This window comes from Fundulus heteroclitus, chromosome 14 (genome assembly GCF_011125445.2).
Source record: "Fundulus heteroclitus isolate FHET01 chromosome 14, MU-UCD_Fhet_4.1, whole genome shotgun sequence".
In the NCBI taxonomy this organism is placed as follows: Eukaryota; Metazoa; Chordata; class Actinopteri; order Cyprinodontiformes; family Fundulidae; genus Fundulus; species Fundulus heteroclitus.
This window is the reverse complement of record NC_046374.1, coordinates 33,899,472-33,905,538: the sequence shown is the minus strand read 5'-3', so window position 1 is coordinate 33,905,538 and position 6,067 is coordinate 33,899,472.

Genomic DNA, 6,067 nt, shown 5'->3' with positions numbered 1-6,067 from the left:
ATTTAACTATTTACGGAATCAATCACTCCTTAGTCCTTTTTTATAGATATATAGATATATATAGATGGATGGCTGGATTGGTAGATAGATGGATGGATGGATGGTTGGATGGATAGATAGATAGATAGATAGATAGATAGATAGATAGATAGATAGATAGATAGATAGATAGATAATTCATTCATTCATTCATTCATTCAAAGACGAATCTCAAAAATACATTGATGAAAATATAACCAGCATTCATACAAGAAAACCAAAATGAAAACCAAGCAAAAGGGTGTTTTGAATGATTATTGCAGAAGGGTTAACTAATTTTGTAGAAATACATTTTTTACTGGGATAGTAGAAGCTGAAAAACCTGAATGGTGCGTTATGCTCTGAGTAAAAATACGGACCATCCCAGATTATTTAAAGTCCATGTTGCAGTTCTTCCCACCTGAAACATACATTTACATAATCAGATGATCTGCTCAGCATGAATGTCATGCCAAAATGTTGGTTATTTGTATTTTTTCTCTCCTAACAGCTTCATTTGTCAGTTGGAGAGAATAAATTTGTCACATCAAAGCCAGAAAATATTTAGAAATAAAGTGACCATGATGTCCTTGGTCATAGAAACCTATAGCTTTGTGCCTTGTGTCTCTTGGTCCCACATCTGCATGACGAGGCTGAGCGTTCCTCCTGCAGAGAGCAGATGTTGGCTCCATGCAGGGAGACTTTCCATCAGACTGCGCCTCAGCTGGATGGAAAGTCAGCCGGTGAGCGACGGGCGCTCAACCTGCGGTCGGCAGGGCCCCTCCTGAGGCGGGGGGGCCGTTAACAAAGTCCCACGATCTGGGGTGCAAAGCTGTTTCCTGAGTGAGCGTCTGGCTTCGATTTGCTCTCTGACTCTGGTTTGTTTGTTCTTCTCGTTCTAATTCGTTTCAAGAGTAATTTGTTTATTAAGCAGCCGGCGCTTTAAAGAGACGACTAAGAAATGAGCCCCACTTTTCCCGCCAGAAGCGACTAATAATGTGGAAACGGCACCACACACAGTATTTAGTGGTAATTGTCACGATATATCCTTTCATGTCTGTGGTGGAGTTGAGGAAATAAAGCAATAAACAGATTTAACGATTAAAAAAAAAAAGTGTGTATTTTCCTTTTCCCCTTCAAACCTTCTGTATTAACAGATAAAAGTCTTAACCCTAACATCTTTTACGTCACTTTTCATAAGCGAAGCCGTGACGAATCCTCTGGGACAGTTTGAATTTATTTTAATGCTAATGATAATACATTTTATTCAAAAGGCCCCATTCAGGGTCACCTAAGTAGAAAAAAAGTAATAAATTAAAGCAAAATAATAGGCAAGTTTATTTATATAGCACATTTCAGTACAAAGACAATGCTAAGTGCTTTGCATGATTAAAACATAGGAAAATAAAACAGAATAAAAGCAAGTTGGAATAAAATGTAGAAACAAAATAAAACATGGAGAAATAGAAACTAAAAGCACATATCAAAAGCTATTTAGCTACAAACTTAAACAAATGATGTTTCAGTAAAACAGTCAAAGACAATACTAAAGAAATGTGTTTTTAATCTTGTGTAAAGGAACTCAGGCTTTCAGCACTTTTACAGTTATGGAAGTCTGTTCCAGATAAGTGGAGCATAGGAACTAAATGCTGCATAGGACCATGCTCTGCAAAAACAAAACAAAAAATAAGTCACATTTTCTTGAACTTAGCGTATTTATCCTTGATTTGAGCATGCAAATAAGATGATTTGCCAATGGAATAAGATTTTTGCAATTAAAATAGGAACCGTTCATCTCCATCATCTTATTTCAAGTGCAGGATGTCTAGTTATCTTATTTTAGGGGTCAAAATTAAGCAATTTCCCTCTGAGATTATTAAAGTATATCTGATTCTGATTCCATTGGCATATAATCTTATTTATCTACTCAAATCAAGGATAAATACACTAACTTTAAGAACATTTTACTCATTTTTAGATCCATTTTATGCAGTGTGGTGATCAACCGGAGGAGAATTGCTGGTTTGAAGAGACGAGTTTTCAGCCAGAGGAGTTAAAAAGGAGACAGGGTTCCAGTTTTTCTCCTGTCAGGAGGGAGGGCATCCCAGAGGAGAGGGGCCTGAATCCCGCCGTGGTCGGACGAGCAGGAGGCGTTAATGTGGAGGAGGTATGGAGATATGGAGGAGGGAGGTGATGGATGGCCTTACGTATACAGAGCAGGAAAAAACAAACGGAAAGATGAGAAATAGGAGAGTTTCTATAGAGAACAACAGCGTTAAAGGCCTAGTCCACTGACTTTCAAAACGTTTGGTGCTGATCACCCATTCGGTTGTTAAATTATGGCAAAAACAAGCTATTAGAGAACATTTTAAAATGCTGCCGATGATCTCAACACTCCCTGACCCTAACTTTGGGATGCAGATGTTTTGCTGCTTAGACACGGCTGATTAATTTAAAACACGTCGCTCCTCAAGGCCGTATTCCCTCGTGCTCAGAATCCTGGTTTCTACTCCCACGTACATGGCTGTAAAGTGATTGAGACAACAGATCTGCTGCCTGATAAATGTTTTGGGGCTATGCCAACATGGATATCCATCTGTTTTCCAAACCTGCATCCCAGTTTGTCAGAATATCACCAAATAGTGGATGTATTTCAGTAATTTAGATTCATCACAAACAGTTTTATATATTTCAAGCCTTGATTTCTATGCATGGTGATGATTCTTGCTCACAGATAATGAAATCAAACCAATTAATTTTTACATACCCTGCAAAAACTGATCTAAAAATAAGTAAAATGTTATTAAAGTTAGTGTATTTGTCCTTGATCTGAGCAGGTAAATAAGATTATTTGCCAATGGAACGAGTATTTTGACCCCTAAAATAAGATAATTAGACATCTCGTACTTGAAATAAGATGATGGAGATGAGTTGTTCCTATCTTAAGTTCCCAAAATCTTGTTCCATTGGCAGATAATCTTATGTACCTGCTCAAATCAAGGACAAATACACAACTTTTAAGAACATTTTACTTATTTTAAGTTTCGTTTTTTGCAGTGTAAGCACATGATAAGATTTTCATACAAAAACACCAGCCTCCTGAAAAACGACGTCCATGTTTTGCTGTACAGTGTCTGCGCTCAACCCCTGGTTGGGGCTCCTTTTGCATGAATTACTGACACAGCGGAGCACAGCAACGTCTAGATCAGCCGGTGGCTCTGCTGAAGGGCCGATGAAGCCCAGGCTGCCTGCAGCTCATCCACATTGTTGGTTCAGGCCAACGATGAACAGCGATGGCATGCATCTTACACCAGGTTGGTACTTTTTGCAGTGACACTTAGGCTGCGCTTGAAAGGGTATAATTGGTGAGGACTCTTTAGTCAAAGCAGGAAGTGCATTAGTGGTCGCCATGATCAGTGCTGTCTGAATAGAGCAGTCAGTAAGGAAGGAGGTAGGAAAAGGAGCCTGTATTTAATTAAATTAAATTAAATTTTATTTATATAGCGCCAGTTCATGAAACATGTCATCTCAAGGCACTTTACAAAGTCACAATCAATCAGATTATACAGATTGGGTCAGATTATACAGATTGGTTAAAAATGTCCTATATAAGGGAACCAGTTGATTGCTTCAAAGTCCCGACAAGCAGCATTCACTCCTGGGGAAGCGTAGAGCCACAGGGAGAGTCGTCTGCATTGTACATGGCTTTGCAGCAATCCCTCATACTGAGCAAGCATTAAGCGACAGTGGAAAGAAAAACTCCCCATTAACGGGAAGGAAAAACCTCCGGCAGAACCGGGCTCAGTATGAACGGTCATCTGCCTCGACCGACTGGGGTTACAGAAGACAGAGCAGAGACACAACAAGAGAGACAAAAAAGCACAGAAGCACACATTGATCTAGTAATCTGTTCTACATTAGATGGTAGTAGCGGGTGATCCGTCTTCTCTGGATGATGTCACAGTTAACAGAACGCCAGACCAGGTGTACCTACTATGAAGAAAAAGAGAGAGAGCAAAAAGTTAAAAGCTGAAATGACAACAGTCATTGCAATGCAATGCTAAACTGGAGAACAGTAGAACTCAGTAGAGTGAGAGAAATAGACCCTGATGTCCTCCAGCAGCCTAAGCCTATAGCAGCATAACTATAGAGGTAGCTCAGGGTAACATCTATGCTTCCTAACATAGCTCCTTTAGCATAGGAACCTCACAATGCCCCTTACCAGCGCTAATTCATGTTAGGAGTAAGTAAGCATGCATGATTAGAGCTGTGTCAGAAATGTTCTAGTAAACATGTTCCTTGACCTTTCATGGGTCAACAGCAAGAACACCGTCATGGGGCTCAGACTGCTGCGTTGATTTCAGACACGCAAAGGATTGTGGGATTCCCTATTAGCTCCCAAGGAGTAGCTGAGACTTTTCAAACTTAAGCCGACTCCCTCTGCTGGTTGGGCATCAAGAAGTCTGACAACATTGGTCCCTTCCCAGATCCAATTTGATCTCTTTGAAAAAAACTCTTCACCAGTAGTTACTTTTAGCCGAGGATCTCTGTACATGTTTTTTTTTTTTTTTTTTTGCAGAGACTGTGACATGTTTTTAAAGCATGGTTAATATGGTAAGTCACATTGCAATGAAACAATAAGCATTCAGATCTTTACGACCACTTTTTTGCTTGCACATAACTTTTTAATACAATCACAGGTGCATCCTCACAACAGCACCCCCACAGGTTGGGAGGTTTACCTTCTTCTTTAGCGACAATGTACATGCATACATGCATTTTAATGTATATTAATAAAACATCTGACGCACATTGAGAACAAACAGGAAATTAAGTTAAATTCCTTGTCTGTGTGCACAAACAAGGCCAGTAAAGCTTAATCTGACTCCAACACATCTCAACGTGTAATTACCTTTCAACACATTTGCTTCTTTGTCAATTAAAACTAGCTGGGTTAAAGCTGCAGTAAAACCAGATTTATTGGGTGTTTTCCCCCCCAAAAAAGCACCTATATGTGCAAAAAACAAAACAAATAGGAGTTTTAGGTAGGTGGAGTAAAATTAAAAGCAGGACTCCAAGTCTGAATTCTGCCGTGACACTTTGAGGGCTACTCAACAACGCCAACCCCCAAACCCGACGCGACTAATGTCGGCATGAAATGAAGAATGCATGTGGAGAAATACGTTGCTACTTGCTCATAGCTTCTGACATCCAAGACGTGTGGAATACGGAATTTATTTTAAGATAATGACTTTCAAACCCATTTATGCTGCCTCCTAGTCCTGTTGGTGCAGTACGGGACATTTATATTCCACTCTAATGACCATTAACGTTGAAGCGCCTGGTTTAGCGTTTTAAGCTGCAGCTCCTTTCATTGACAGTAGATGATTTTAAAAAGTATATACAGCGTATATATATATATATATATATATATATATATATATATATATATATATATATATATATATACAGCGTGCAGCACATAGAACTCTAATGCTTTTTTTATGTCAAACATGCGTTTATGCCAGAGATTTGTTATCTTTCTGCATGAGTCAAGTCACGTCGTGTCATTATCTGCTTATCTCTGTATTTATAGTGGTAAATAAACAACACACACACAGACCCACACACTGACGCACCAGATTCCTCCACTAGCACTCATGACACAGATAACACAGAGTTCTCATCGAGGCAAATTTAGACTGTCGGCTATCCTGGGTCAAAGGTCGAACAGAAGTGAGCTCAGACTCATGCACGCCGGATGACGTGTGCAGATGTGTCGCAGATGTGTTTGCTCAGCATCCACATCTGCACATGTGGCGACCACAGAAGTGCTCCAGTCAGAGATTAAGAGCAGCGGTGATACCGTCAGATCTTCAAATCTGTTTGGCATCAAAGCACAACATCAGTGAAGATTTGTCCTGTCTTCAGTCAGCAGTCATAATAATAATAATAATAATAATAATAATAATAATAATGATAATAATAATAATGATAATAATAATAATAATAATAATAATAATAATAATAATAATAATAATAATAATAA